This window comes from Mauremys mutica, unplaced genomic scaffold (genome assembly GCF_020497125.1).
Source record: "Mauremys mutica isolate MM-2020 ecotype Southern unplaced genomic scaffold, ASM2049712v1 Super-Scaffold_100125, whole genome shotgun sequence".
Lineage (NCBI taxonomy): Eukaryota > Metazoa > Chordata > Testudines > Geoemydidae > Mauremys > Mauremys mutica.
The window spans coordinates 622,768-638,798 of record NW_025423274.1 but is presented as its reverse complement, the minus strand read 5'-3'; the positions used below and the strand labels follow the sequence as shown (position 1 = coordinate 638,798).

General features: G+C 50.1%; 1 non-coding gene across 1 annotated transcript; it reads left to right on the top strand.

Moving 5' to 3' along the window:
- Positions 1–2,354: 2,354 nt before the first annotated feature.
- On the top strand, positions 2,355–2,427 carry TRNAK-CUU. Its single transcript has one exon. It is a non-coding gene; the product is annotated as a tRNA-Lys (tRNA).
- Positions 2,428–16,031: the final 13,604 nt, after the last annotated feature.

Below are 16,031 nucleotides of genomic sequence, written 5' to 3'. Positions count from 1 at the left end.
AGGGAGTCACCAGGCCAGGGGGCCCCATCCTCTGTGGGAGCTGGAACTGCCTGGGCCAGAGTGGGGCAGAGCTAAGGAGAGAGCAGGAGCCCGAGAAGAGCCGGGGAGCAGAGCTGCACCAGCCAGGGAGAACCAGAGCAGATCTGTGCTGGGAGCCGAGCTGCAGCAGCACGAGCCGTAGAAGCTGCCCAGGGAGCAGATCTGTGCGGGGAGAAGAGCTGCAGCAAGCGGAGCCAGAGGAGCAGCCCAGGGAGCTGGAGGCAGAGCCGCAGCAGCACTGGGGCTGGAGGTGGGTGCAGTGAGCAGCGTGGGAGAGCGAGGGGGACCCTGGGCAGAAGGCCCAGTGCAAGGAGATGCCACCCGTCAAGAGACCTTGCAGGCCAGACTTTTGGGGGTGGGGGGATCATATCCCCTACATGGGGGCTGACACTGGGAACAAGGGGCCTGTCCCTAGAGCACGTGGCCACTGCCAGAGCAAGTGTCCAGCCCGTGGTGTCCCTGCAGCACAGCCAGGGCCTGGGGAGGAGGCCTGGGACATGTGAGGGAGAGACTGTGACCTGCCCTGACCCTCCAGAGACGCTGGTTGTGATCTCCCTGCACCACAGAACAGGGTGACGTGTTTTCCTTTCCCATCTTTCCTTGTGTTTTACATTGATTGCTGGGTAATAAATGGTGTTTGCTTGAAGCACATGCAATGAGGAGTGGGTCAGGGAAGTGCCCAGAGTGGAGACACTGTAGCCCTGTTCAAGTGATCATGACAAGATTGGGGCTCATCAAAGCCCCCAGGATTCCTGGGCCCAGCCTTGTTGGGGTTACGAGGTCTCTGCCACACAGGAGAGTAGAAAGAGCCTCCTTGGGGTCAGGCAGCCTCTGGGTAAGGGGGTGGGGACTCAGATCCTTTCTCCTGCCAATTGCACCAGGGTCATGTATAAACCAGAGAAGCTCCCCACAATAGCCAGACCTGAACCCCCTGTACACTTGCACTCTGTCCCCATTGCTTCTCTGTCTCTCTTCCCCTCATCTCTGCTTCTCCTCCTCTGGGCTTTCTCAGCACTCAGGACTCTGAACCCTGCAATCTGAGTTCAGATCTCAGTAGGACCTTGTGTTGGTTTGTGGTAAAGCCCTGGAGCTCACAGTGCTCAACTTCCCTGTCTCCTGTTGTACAAGAGCAAGTCTTTCCCATCCTGTTGGGTGACTCAGGCCTCTGGGTGGGATGGCTGCAGTGGGTCAGGGCTCTAGAACTGGATACTGGCACCTGAGAGTTGGGATTCTCATGGCTTCACCTGATGCCCACAAGTTTGGCACTTCCTACTGTGCTTTTCCTCTTGCCCACATGGCGCTTGAAGGAAGGAGGGTCAGGGCCAGGCTTCATAGTCAGGGCTGGGCAGGAGGGAGGCAGAGTCCCAGGCTGGAGCCCAGCACCTCTCCTCCTCTGGGCACCTAGAGCAGAGGCGGCTGGTGCTGACAGCTCCAAGGGAAGGCTTAAAAGCAGCGGAGGTCAGGGCAAGAGGAGGGGAGAACCATGCCTATGCGTGGCCAGCAGACAGCCACAAAAACACCTGGCCAGGCTGCTCCCTGCCATGCCAAACCCCACTGAAGGCCACCCACAGACCAACATGCAGGGCGGCTGCTGATGCTCTGTGGCCAACATCAGAAGAGGGTAGGAAAGCAGGGCCAGCCCCCTGGTGGGGCCTCTGACTGTTCCCACTCCAGGTGCTCACTTTGGCAGTGAAGCCGCCCATTTTCTTTGGCAAGTCAGGAAGGGCAAAGGCGAGACTGGAAGCGCCTGGGGCTCATACCCCAGCCTTTGTGACACCCAACCCCCAACTCCTTCCTGGGGCTCTAGCTGAAGCCAGAGCATTGGCCTGAGCGGCCAAGAAGAGGTTCCAGCCCTGAAGGGAGCAGGACTTGCAGCACAAAGTGAGCAGAACCATGAGGGGACTCAAATCCTGAATCATCCGATCCACAGGGAGATGCCTTATCCTTTAGGCCACATGATGAGGGGGTCTAAGCTCTTCTTTGGAAAAGCCGGACACTGTGTTTCTCAGGTCATCTGCTGAGGGGGCCGAGACGCTCTGGGCACAAGAAGTTACGTTCCCAGCGAAACGTGTGACTTAATTGTATGGGGCCAGGTGCAGGGCTTTGGCAGGGAGGCTCGGGCATGGGGGATTGAGGTGCAGCGGATGGACCGGCTGTCTAGGCACAGAGATTTAGTCTCCCTGAGGAGGAGGAGGAATCCTGCTGCCAGGCAGTGGCTGTGCAGAAAAAGAGGAGGGGTTCCTGGGACTTTTTTTGCCTCTCTTTTGCCTGCCTGCTCGCTCTTGTGCTGAACGGTAAAGATTTTTTGTCAATGAGCCCAGGTAGCTCAGTTGGTAGAGCATCAGGCTCTTAATCTGATGGTCCAGGGTTCAAGCCCCTGTCTGGGTGCTCAGCTTTTAAGTTGCCTTGTGTGCCAGGAGCCAAACTCTGTTCACAGCCACACAGGGATTCCCAGAAGCTGTGGCCATTTCCTGGAAAGGTTCCTTTCCTTAGCAATCAGGAGAGAGGCCACATCCGCAGATGCAGAAAGCGCAGTCTCTTTCCCCCAGGAAATGCTGTGGGGCCAGGTGCTGAGAAAGCCCAGAGGGAGAGCAGCAGAGATGGGGGGAAGGGAGAGAGAGAAGCAATGAGGACAGAGCACAAGTGTACAGGGGGCATCTGGTCTGGCTATTGTGGGGAACTTCCCTGGTTTATACACGACCCTGGTGGAATTGGCCAGCAGAAGGATCTGAGTCCCCACCCCCTTACCCAGAGGCTGCCTGACCTCGAGGACTGTTAGGATACAGAGATTCAGGCCTGTCTGCAAAGGCCTGTACTTTAAGAATGTAGCTGTATTTTTATCACTTAGCTAGTTATAAAGATATAAAAGAGAGAATAAAAAATCACTGTCTGTCTGTGTAATGGCCTTCTCTTACTGTGACAGTCTGAGGCCTGGTTCTTCGGCTAAGCAGCAAAGGCAGCCATAAGGTGGGAAGTGTATGGTCACATCCTCACATTCCCAACTAGTCACACTGAAATAAGGTGCGATTGGGCTGTTAGGGACACAATCCTGCCCTGATATTCCATCTCCTCCAGAGAAAGGGAAACTTAGTTTGGTAGCATCCTGTCTGGCAAGAACTCACTTATCAATAGACACAGCTGGAAAACCCTTATGTCTGTATAGATGTAGTTGTGAAATCCTCCCTTCTCTATTGTTTTGTATGTTTATCTGCATGGTCTCTGGGTCTGTGATTGTTTCTGTCTGCTGTATAATTAATTTTGTTGGGTGTAACCAGTGAAGGAGGTGGAATATAACCATGTTACAGTATATTAGGACTGGTTAGTCTAGAGAAGGAGTGAGGGTGCCAGGCGGCGCGGCGGTCGGGGCCGCGTGGTGAGTGTCCCGCTGAAGCGCTGGCCGCCCCCCCTTCTCTCTCCCTCCGCTCCCTCCCCTTCCCCCCCCCCAGACCGGGTGCGCACTCTGCAGCACAGGGAGTCCCCTGGCTCTGGCCACCCTGTGGGTTTTTTTTGTTTGTTTTTCCCCTGCTTTGCCGGCCGCGCCGTTGTCTTTCCCCCCATCCCCCTGCTTTGCTGCTCCAGCCCCACCGTTTTTGTGTTGTCCCCCACCCCCCACTTTGCTGCTCCAGCCACGTCGTGTCCCTCCCCCCCAGCTTTGCTGCTCCAGCCCCACCGTTTTTGTGTTGTCCCCCGCCCCCCACTTTGCTGCTCCAGCTGTGCCGTGTCCCTGCCCCCCAGCTTTGCTGCTCCAGCCCCACTGTTTTGTGTTGTCCTCCGCCACTTTGCCACTCCAGCCACGTCGTGTCCCCCCCCCGCTTTGCCGCTTCAGCCGCACCGTATCCCCCCACACACACCCGCTTTGCCGCTCCACCCGTGCCGTTTTTTCCCCCCTGTTTTGTTGCTCCGGTGGCCCCACCCCATTTTTTTTTGCTTGGGGCGGCAAAAAAGCCAGAGCCGGCCCTGCCCACACCTGACTCCTGCCATCTTTACAGGGGCCTGACAAGCTTTACTTGTGTTTGGATTCTGCAAAGCAGAGGAGCAGGTGAGGTTTTCCTTGCAAGCTGTGTGTGAGTCAATCTTTGGCCAGGTCTGCACTACAAAGTCGTTTCAGCAGAATTATATTGCTCAGGTATGTGAAAAACACACAACACTCCCTCGGTCAGCAGATTGTGGCCGGTATACACAGTGCAATGCCACGTCTGGCGACAAAACTGCCCTGTTTTGGTGACAAAATAAAACGACTTTGATGAGAGGTCTAGAGCTTTTTTCAGCAAACTTAAAGTGACAGAGTAGACGCTGCTGTTCATTATATCACCATAACTGGCCTTCTCCAGTATCCCACAATGCCTGCCGTGAACTCGCCTGCCCTGCATTCCTGCTACAGAGCCATGGGAAGTTCTCACAGCTGAACCTGCTGCTGTGCTCCAGCAGCCAGGAGCAAATCACTGCCGTGGATGCTGCTCTCTCCCACCCTGCGAACACAGAGCAAGATGGCGGGAACTTCCTTACATTGTGGGAGGCACCGGCATCCGAACTGTGACGCCCCCATGACACCCCTTCCCTCGAGGAGGCTCTTACCTTCTAAACAGGGACGTCTGTTTTCTAGTAAAATCACTAAAAGGGAAGAAGAAAACTCGAAAGAGGTTCCTCCTGGCACTCACGTACGTGAACCCGAATACTCTCTCAATCCTCAAAGAGAGACCGGGAGAAGGAGACTTGCTGAAGCAAAGCCACAGGGGTCTCTGAGGTTTCCCTGGCCTCTCGCCCCTGTCCTGCCTGGCTGATGTCAGCATCTGTCTGTGAGGTCACCACCTCCCCACCACCTTTGACCAATAGTCTGAGGTCCTGCAAAAGGCCTTTGTGATGTCACTGCCATACCCCTCCCTTGCTGTGCTAATGTCCTGCCCCTGGCCAGGCACTTTGGAGGTTTGAGCTACTCCCTGTGGATCACCCCACTCAAGGAGCGTTCGTTCTAGGCAGCAAGCCGGCTAGACAGGAAAACATCAGATGCTGCTCCCAATGCCACACTCAGTTTTTCAGAAATTAGTTGACTTTATGGCCAGAAGAGACCATTAGAGCATCTAATCTGACCCCCTGCATATCACAGGCCTCCTGTATGACACAATAGCTACTTTTGGGGCAAACACATTCCAGAAAGGCAGCTAGTCTTCATTAAATGACATCAAGAGATGGAGAATCCACCACTTTCCTTGGTAGCTTGTTCCTGTGGTGAATCATCCTCGCTGTTGAATATTTGTGCCTTAGTTGTAATATGAATTTGTCTCTTTTCACCTTCCAGCCATTGGGTCTTGTTATGCCTTTCTCTGCGAGATTAAAGAGCCCTTTCATAACAATCTTTTCTCTCCATTAAGGCACTTCAACACTTCAATGAAGTCACCTTTCATTCATGAAGGACCCCCCGCCGCCGAATTTCTGCCGAAGACCCAGAGTGAAAGAATCTCTGGAGGCCCGGACCCCACGAGAGTTTTCCAGAGCTCCCGGAGTTAGTGAAGGGACCCCGCTCCAGGAGCCCCAAAAACTCTTGTGGGGGCCCCTGCGGGGACCAGGGCAAATTGCCCCACTTACTCCACCATCTGGGCGGCCCTGATGGGACCTGGAGCTACTGTTATTTCAGGACTCCTGTGAGACTCTCAGCTGGTTGGTTTGCACTCTGCTCTTGGGACTCTCTCTCCTCCTCCCTCTCTGCTGCTTTCCTCCCCTAGACATTGAACCCAGCCCTTGCTGCTGCCAACACCAACTGGCAGAAGGGCCTATAAGTCCCCTGCCTGAGGGGAGGCCAATGCATGTGGTCGGCCATAAGCAATATGATATTTTCTGTCTTATTCTCTATCCCTTTCTTAATGATTCCCAAGATTCTCTTTGCTTTTTTGCCCGTCGTTGCACACTGAGTGGATGTTTACAGAGAACTATCCCCAGTGACTCCAAAATCCCTCACTTGAGTGGCAACAACTATTTTTGGCCTCGTCATTTTATATGTATAGTTGGGATTATGTTTTCCAATGTGCATCACTTTGCATTTATCAACAAATCTGTCATTTTGTTGCCCTTTCACCCAGTTTTGTGAGATCTTTTTGTAACTCTTCGCAGGCTGCTTTGGACTTAACTTTCCTGAGTAGTTTTGGATCATCTGCAAATGTAGCCACCTCGCTGTTTACCCCTTTTTCCAGATCATTTATGAATATGTTGAATAGTACTTGTCCCAGACGCCCTGGGGGGCACCACTATTGACCTCTCTGCATTTTGAAAACTGACCATTTATTCCTACCTTGTAACCAGTTATTTACCCATGAGAGGACCTTCCCTCTCATCCCATGAGAGTGTAATAGAGCAGAATAGGGCTTTCTTGGGAGGGGGAGTGAACTGAGAATATATCAGGGGGTCATGCACATTTACTGTCCTGGTGAAAAAGTGTGTCTGATACTCAGTCTTTGCTGCTCCTGCCGGCTGTGACTGCTGAGGACATTTTCCTTCTCTCCTCCAGGGTCTCCCTTCTGCCAGAGTCTCAAAAAGTCAAGCTGCCCTGCAGACTATGGCAGAGCAGTTTGGTAATAGGCTGCAGGACTCACGACGTAAGAATGTAGCTGCTGTAGCACCTTGACTGTCCATGGGCCAAATCCTGCAGCCTTGGCAGCCCTGGATAACCTCCCACTGATGGTGATGGGAATTGAGCCTTTGTAACTAGCTGCTGGTACCTGAGGTTTCAGCTATGGATTAAACTGGTGGCAAACACAGCTTCAGCCAAAGAAGTGAAGGCTGTAAGTGAAAGAGCAAAGCCAGCCATCTGGGGAGCTGCTGCAGTCCCGTAACCACAGCTGGAAGGGAGAAGAGGAAAAACTCCCTAAAGTGCTGGGAGCAGCCCCGAGAAAAGGAAATTTGTCAGTGAGATCAGTAGCAATAACTATGAAATGAAGTACTGTTTTCTCCTCTGTGCCGACATGGTTGAATTGTATTACTATACTGTGAGAATAAGTTTTAAAATATCCTGCTCTAATTTCAGGATGGATCTGTAACCATAACTGGACTCTGTGGGAAGTGGCCTCTGGATAGGGATCTTTGGGGAGAGCTGGCTGAAGAGCCTTCCTACTCACCAGGAGATCCTGGCTTGGCCTGACAGTTCTTCCTTGCTGAACCTGGCTTTTTTTCAGGCTCCTTTCTTTTATTTTATTTCTTCTCATGAAAAGAAAAGACCTCACTGCACAATCCTTGTAAGTGCTTGTTCAAGACACAGAGACCCTTCCTTGCAGCTAAGTCTTAGAAAGTGTTAAATAGTAAGTATGGAGCTGATGGAAAGGTTACCATGACTCAGAGTTGAGCTGAAGTTGCTGTGACTGAAACACAGAGCACTAATCAGTATCTGATCACAGTAGCTGGTGGGAGAAGCACATGTTAGAAGCCCTTTGTCAGCTCAGCTGTGGCTTTCTGTGCACTGAGCCAGCTTGCTCAAGGTCTGCAAGTCTTGATGGAAATGAGCAACATTTTTACTTTGGAATTTGAAGGTTTAGTCTTGGACCATCAAGTAGAATGGTTGCAAATGTCTTCTTGGGGAAGGCACCATGGCTTAGTAGGCTAAAGCACCTGTCTAGTAAATAGGAAATCCTGGGTTCAACTCCCAGTAGTGCCTTATTCTATAGCTTTTGTATCCTCTGCTCACATTTTCCTGTGCCTTCCTAGGAAACAGAAGAGACCTCCCTTGACAATCCAAGTAATTGCTTGTGAATGAAAAGGCTTCTTTCCAGCAGAGCATTGGAGAGAATCAAATCCTCAGTCTGGTGTTGATGAAAAGGCTATTGGCATTGGCAAGGAGGTTGCTCCAGCTGCAATTTGCTGTGACAGGAGAGCCTGTGTCATGCGCCCATGCGATTCGCTGGGGATATCTGTGCACAGAGTCCCTTCTAGAGGGTTCTCTGCAGGGCTTGCAGGAAATGGAGAATTACTGTCCTTTCACCTTTCATGTTATTGTTGATGAAAAATGGAGCAATTAGGGGAGATGTCCCAGAGCATGGCACCATGGCAGAGCTTGCCAAGAGAGCTGCTGGATAAAGAGCAGATTCAGGATCCAGCATCCAGTGCTGCCTTGCTGAATGTGCCTGCTCTTGTCACCTTTTGGTCAATCTTTTTTGTTAACGGAGAAGCTCGACTCTGGCTAGCCATACAAATGCTTGCAAAAGAAACGGGTCTTTTTGCTGACAACTGTCAAAAGGAGGCTTTGGATAAACATGGAAACAAGGTCAAGGTCACTGTAACTCATCTTGCATGTGCAGCTGTTGAAGCTACAAAGCAGAGCACTAAGCACAGTATTACCACGGCTGGTCACAGCAGGGTCTCTGTGTGGTGGGATCCGTGGGGTACAATCCCAAACTGTGGAACTGCTCTGTCCTCTTATCTCTCCAGCCTGGGCTGTGTCTTACAATGCTGCACTAGTGACAAGCAGCAAAACCCCCTTCATGTGCTGTGATCACTCAGCCAACAACATGCAGCAATGCACCCAACTAAGTTGCATGAATGCTCTATAAGCCACTCCTAAATTATACATAGAGGGACACCATCATATCTCCCCAGCCCTCTGTTGGACCACAGAACAGGAACGGAGTCTGACAGCCAAAATGCGATTGTAAGCAGAGCTCTCTTTTATTCTATCCCAGCATGCTTTTATACATAGTTTCATTCAGCAATCAGGTAATGATCAATTGGTTAATTAAGGTAACAGAAACAACTGTAACTAGTTGGGATAATTAACATCCGACACACCTGTCTAGCTCCTTCTCCTAATTACAGTTAATTAACTAATGAAAACAAACCCAGAGCCAGGTCTTTACACGCAGATCCAGCATAATTAATTTATCTCAGAAGCAAAACAACCTCAGTGTTTCTCATTACTTATCCCACATCTCCCCCCTTTATTCAAAATCAAAAAGAAAAAAGAGAGAGGAAATATTCCCAACTCATAATAACATAACGCTATAACCTATCACACAAAAAAAAATAAGGATTAATAAAATCAACCTGTATGACCATACAATCCTTGGCATAATTCCAAAAAACATCAAACGAACAAAACAAAGACACAATAAACAGAAGATGAGAAAAATTCTGCAAACCCCCCCCCCTTTTTTTTTTTTTTTTGGATTGTATCCCTCAGCTGTCAGGTGATCAAGCTGACACTGAGGGTGGGGGGTCTTCAAGAAAGACACATCAAACCACATGACAACACGACAACGATTCTGGCCAGAAAACAGACAACACAAAACATAACAGAGAACACAAAACATCATGGTACACTAAATACCTATATAGCCACACAAATTTTCTTTCAGACACAAATATCATTCCAAGCGAGTAACTGATTCACGGAGGATCAGACTGAAAAAGTCCTGGCAAAGCTAACAAACAGCTCTCCTCCGGGGGCTCTGGTTCCGCGACGTCTGAGCGCGTCTCGTGAGGCTCCTCCGCATCTGCCTGCCGTCGCTCCGGAGGACGCAGCCAAGGCCGGACCCACTTCGCTGGTATCCACCTGGGACCTGCATCAGTGGCAACACACGCATAACCCCTGCCCCATGTTAGCAAGTCAACTGGTCCTTTCCATATTTGCTGCTGATAATCAAACCACTTAACCAAGGGTCGGGGGGCCATACCCTGCTCTTCCCCAGTCATCCCGCTGATATGTTTAATTGCAGGGGGCACCTGGTTGTTTTTACCAACATGTAACCAGTTAAGTACATAAAGAGCTTTCAGTAAGCGAGCGGCAGGCGTCTTGTCCAAAGCGTCTGCCCGTTCACTACGAATCCCCCCTTTTTGTCTTAAGAGGAGCGCCTTCAAAGAGGCGTGAGCACGCTCAATAATAGCTTGCCCAGTAGAATTGCCAGGTACACCCGTAGAATGCTGCACACCCCAGTGGGAAAGAAACTGGGCAGTGCGATGAGAAACATAACCCCCGCCATTATCAGTCTTAATGAGGGCAGGAACCCCCATCACGGCAAAGCATGCTTGCCAATGCTTAATCACATCACGAGAGCTAGTAGAGGCCATAGCTGTCGCCCAAGTAAAGCCAGAAAAGGTATCAATAGTAACATGAATATTGCGCAAGGTGCCGAACTCAGCAAACGTGGTAACATCAGACTGCCAAACTTGAAGTGACAATAGGCCACGGGGATTAACACCAGATACAAGGGGCAATACATGCTGTTGACAATCAGGGCAGGAGGCCACGATAGCACGAGCGTCAGTAATAGAAATCGCAAATTGACGTGCTAAAGCACGGGCAGACTGATGAAAAAATTCATGGGAAATCCGTGCCTGGGCAAATGAATTCGGAACATGGGCAACGCCAACTAACTGATCAATCAGCGCATTGCCCTCGGCAAGACCATCTTGTAATCCAGAGTGGCTCCTAATATGCATAACAAAATAAGGGCACCGTCGAGCATTTAAGAGATGCCATAACTGAAGAAGAGCAGTCCATAAAACAGAATTCGTGACACGGCCCAACAGGGAGCGTTCTAAACGCTGAAGCACACCTACAGCATACAGAGAGTCACTGACAATATTCAAAGGGGTATCGGGCCATTTTTCAAAAGTGCGAACAATAGCACGAAGCTCTAGAACCTGCAGGGAGCCTTCAGCAAGAACAAACTCGTGATGCCAATGGCCGTCAATAAACCAAAGAAGTCCTGCACGCTGGGCACTGCCGCTGGCATCGGTGAAAACGGTGAGACCAGCAACTGGAGTAGATCGCAACATTAGGGCTTTTTCCAGAGGAAGCGTGGTAGCAAAAATTCGGTGTGAGGGAAAATGGCTACTAAAGTAACCAGCGTAATCCATGGTGGCAAGTACAAAAGAAAGGTGAGTAGCAAGCAACTGAGTCACAGTAACATCATCAAAGGGCAAATAAATGGTATGAGGGTCAATACCTGCAATGGCCAGCAAACGGCATCGGGCCATAGAAATGAGGTGAGCAATCGCATCAAGCCGCGTAGTCACAGTTGTGGTATAGTGCGAAGGTGGAAAAAGCCATTCAATGCCCACCAGTGGATCGGAAAGGGCCTCATGCCATTGAAAAAGTAAAGCTTCCAAAGAGGCATCTTTGGAAAAAATTGCCAAAAAAATGGGCAAGTCCGGATAAATACGCCCCGAATAACGTGTTGCAAGTTTATCTGCAATATTTCGTAAGGCAACCTGGTGCTGATTCTGCAGAGAGCGAGGTTCATCCGGAGCACGTCCACCTTGAAGCAGTTGAACCAAGGGTGCAAGATCCTCATTAGTTATACCACAAAGACCGCGAACCCACTGCAAATCGCCCACCAAGCGCTGAACGTCATGTAAATTATGAATGTCCATCCGAAAGGTCAAATTCTGCGGGCGTACAATTGAATCCGTAATTTCCATACCAAGATACCGATATGGGGCTTGCCGCTGAAGTTTTTCTGGAGCAATTACCAGCCCAGCCTTTCGCAAAACTGAGTCAATTTCAGCAATCGCCGCATCCACAGCAAAATGGGCGCCAGTAAACAAAAGATCATCCATATAATGATAAATAATCCAATCAGGGTGCACCAATCGCAGGGGTGCTATAGCCCAAGCAACATAAGATTGACAAATGGTAGGAGAATTTTTCATACCTTGTGGTAGAACAGTCCATTGATACCGCCGGGCAGGTGCAGCCTTATTTATAGAAAGCACAGAAAAGGCAAATTTCTCGCGGTCCGCGGGATGCAAGGCAATGGTAAAAAAGCAGTCCTTTAAATCAACAACAAGCAGAGGCCATCCATGCGGAAGCATAGTAGGTGTGGGCAGCCCAGGCTGGAGGGCACCCATATCCTTCATAACAGCATTGACAGCGCGTAGATCTTGTAACAAACGCCAATGCCCAGACTTTTTGGGAATGGTAAAAATAGGGGTATTCCAAGGGCTAACAGAAGGTTCAAGGTGGCCCATAGCCAATTGTTCCTGCACAAGTTCATGCACCCGGGCGAGCTTATCTTTAGGCAGCGGCCACTGAGCGACCCAGACCGGCGTGGTGGTTGTCCATTCCAGCTGTAGGATCGGTCGCCCCTCAGTGGCCGCTAAGCAAAAGGTGAATTTTGCAACACAATGCCCCACTGACTTAAACAGTCCCGACCTAAAAGCCATATCGGAGCCGGCATTACATAGGGGCGAACTTTTGCGCTTGTGGCCGGATCTTCCACATCAGAAATGGTAATAAAATTTACACTAATGCGAGTCAATTGAGTCCCACCAATGCCGGTCACCGGTGTGGCGGCATCCCGCAAGGGCCAAGATTCCGGCCAAAACCGAGCGGGGACTATAGTCACATCGGCCCCTGTATCCAGCAAGGCGTCATGAATAATCTGCCGCCCATCGGACCCTTGAAGCCGAACAGTACGGGTGGGCTTGCGTGAAGTAATGTCCATAACAAAAGCAATTTGGGGAGGGCTAGTGGATCCAAATCCTCGGGACCCACGATCAATCGGGGTCGATCGGGGTACACATCCCTTGAAGGGTATTAGTTGAGCAATGCGCGTACCAGCAATTATAGTTACAGGGGGGCAGAGGGCGCGTACCATTATCCCAATGTTCCCGGTATAATCAGCGTCAATAAGGCCAGGTAAAACAAAAATACCCTGTTTTGATGTAGACGAACGGCCAATCAAAAGAGCACTTAGTCCAAATCCTAATGGGCCATCAGTGTTAGAAGGAAGAACTTGAACTTTATCAGTCTCTAGAACTACATCTGATGCTGTGGCCAGGTCCACTCCGGCACTGCCACGGGTTGCTCCGGTGAGGTGTTCCAAGCAGCCGGGTTGGTAGGTGGAGGTACTTGTATCGTCGCGCTCCTCCGAGGGGCGCTCCGTGATCCGTTTCCCGGCAGCGGTGTTCCATCTTTCTTGTAACGCGCCCAGCAATCATTGGCATGATGTCCGAACTTATTACATCGTGTGCAAGCACCAGTTGCAGAGTTAGGAGACATATCAGAGGTTCGCTGCCCAAACCTATTACGTCGTGTACAAGCGCCTGTTGCAGCTCTAGATGACATATCAGAGGTTCGCTGCCCATTTTGCATTGGGCAATCCCGCCAGAGGTGCCCGGGTTTTCCACAATTAAAACAAGGGCCAGCCGGCCGGGTCGATCTTTTAGCCCCCCATCGTCGCCCGAGCAGAGGTCGTAACGTCACGGCTAGTGCAGAGGCCTGTGCCTCAGCATGAATTGCTGCCTTATCCGTCTCCTCAAACATAGTGGCCTTATTACATGCTTCAATCATTTCCATTAGGGACGCAGTTTTGGGCAAAGTAGCTAAGATACGGCGGCAAGTGGGATTCGCATTCTGGGTGGCGAGATCAAGGCCAACTGCAGTCCTGGCTTCTGGCGTCAGATTAGGGGATCTATCAATAGCTTCTCGGAGACGATCCAAAAAGGTGGAATATGGTTCTGATAGGCCTTGAGTAATTTTAGCGTAGGGCGGGTTCGGCTTCCCCATCTGGGGCACCGCCTTAAAGGCAGCCAAAGCTAGTTCCTGTGATTGCTGCAGGATTCGGGGGTCCAGACGGGCTTGCAGATGTGGGTCAGCAAAACGACCGGCTCCCAAAAGCATCTCAGTAGTGGCCACGTGCCGGGGATCACCGTCCGGTAGATCCAGATTGTGGACAAGGGCCAAGTCGATTCTCTTGGCCCAATCATCTTTCCACAACAGTTTTTGCGTGGGTGTAAGAAGTAGATCAGCTAGTTTAATTGCATCATATGGACACATCGCCTGGCCCGTAAATACCTGTTCAATAAGAGACTGTACATATAGATTATCTAGTCCATAAGCCATAATTGATTTCTGTGCCTCACGGATCAATTTCCAATCCAAAGGGGCCCATTGTCGGTGATTAGGATGTTGAGGGTCTGGCGTAATTACTGGAAAGGCCTCAGGTGTCAGTCCTTCAAGGATGGCTTCCTTTATGACCCCATGCCAACGCTGTACTGGGTCCGGAGGGTCCCCGGGGTCAGGTGGGGCAGAAGGGCAAGTCGGACGAAAACACTCGTGAAGACTTGACCGTGATGATCCAGCTGGAAAACCTTGTTTTTGATCCAATTTGTTAAAAATGGCCTGCAGTTGTCGACCCTGGCGCTGCAGTTCCTCATAAAGAGCATCAGACCGGGTAAACTGAGTAAAATCAGAACATGGCTGTGATGGCACATGTTTCACCCGAGCCTCCTCTGCTTCCCCGCATTCATGACACCCCCAGGTCCCGTGGATACGGCACGGCTTTGAAAGGGGTGCATATGGCAAAGTTGTCTCCATAGGCTCGGGTGTATCGGGCGGTAGCGGGACCGAAGCAGGATCAATTATATCAGGGCCAATAGCTACGTTGGAGGGTAATGGCATCGTAGCAGAGGCAACATCGTCCATAGGGAAGGGGTCGGAAGCCAAGGGTATTACTGTGTCCTCACCACCAAAAAAATCCCTGGCTCCAACCGGCAAAACGGAGGGTATTCCGGGCGTTGGGTGACAAAGGTCTGAGAGAGCCGCCTGTACTCCTGCCTCGGCTGCAAAGGCTTCCACTATCTCTGTTGTCTTCTTCCATATTGGACTCAGGGAGAAGGCTTCCTTGTCACCCTGAGCCACTGATTTCCAAAGTTCACAGCCCATCCGCTCCCACACAGTTTTATCAAATATTGTATTGGGTGAAACAGAAAGTCCCCTTGAACGTCCCCACTGTAGTAAGCGGGATAATGCATCAGAGGGGAACTTTTCTCCCCGTCGCTCCGTGATGCGTGTCAGAATTTCATGCACCATTTTCTCCTCTGCAGACGCAGCGGCTCCCATTTTTAGTGCTCACTTCTAGATTCAGGTGTGCCCCTTTTTTTTTTTTTTTTTTTTTTTTTTTTTTAAACGCCCTGCAGCTTACCGCTCGGCACTGGGCTTCAGGTGCTTCTCTCCGTTTGGACGCTTTATGGTTCCCAGCCGTACAACTCTGTTCAGATGCGTCCTTCTTCTTTGGACGCCCTGCAGCCGCCGCTTGACACTCAGGCGCGCTTTTCTTTTTCGGACATCCTGCGGCTTTTTTTTTTTTTTTTTTTTTTTTTTTTTTCTTCTCTCTCGGACGCCCGACGCTGAAACTTCAGGCGCGTCCCTCTTTTTCTTTTTATCAACTCAGGCCACCAACACTATCTTCAATCATCACATCGGGGTCACCATTTGTTGGACCACAGAACAGGAACGGAGTCTGACAGCCAAAATGCGATTGTAAGCAGAGCTCTCTTTTATTCTATCCCAGCATGCTTTTATACATAGTTTCATTCAGCAATCAGGTAATGATCAATTGGTTAATTAAGGTAACAGAAACAACTGTAACTAGTTGGGATAATTAACATCCGACACACCTGTCTAGCTCCTTCTCCTAATTACAGTTAATTAACTAATGAAAACAAACCCAGAGCCAGGTCTTTACACGCAGATCCAGCATAATTAATTTATCTCAGAAGCAAAACAACCTCAGTGTTTCTCATTACTTATCCCACAGCCCTCAGCCTTGCACCTCAGAAATATACCATCTTACACTGCTCAAAACCTCTTGAAAAGTGCAAGCTCATTAATTAATTCACCGCTTCCTCAAAAAGAAAGTGAACATGCACCAGCCTTTTTAATCTGAGCAGCTTTCCCAAGCACTTTGGACAATTTCACAAATAAGTATAAAACATTAAAATAAGTTTGTTAACTACAGAAAGATATATTGGAAGTGATTATAAGTGTTAGGCAGAGAGGTCAAAATTGGTCACTGAGGGGAGGGATAGCTCAGTGGTTTGAGCATTCACCTGCTAAACCCAGGGTTGTGAGTTCAATCCTTGAGGGGGCCACTTAGGCATCTGGGGCAAAAATTGTTCTTGCTAGTGAAGGCAGGGGGCTGGACTCGATGATCCTTCAAGGTCCCTTCCAGTTCTAGGAGATTGGTATATCTCCAATTAGTTTATTTTTTAAATGAAAATAGAATCTC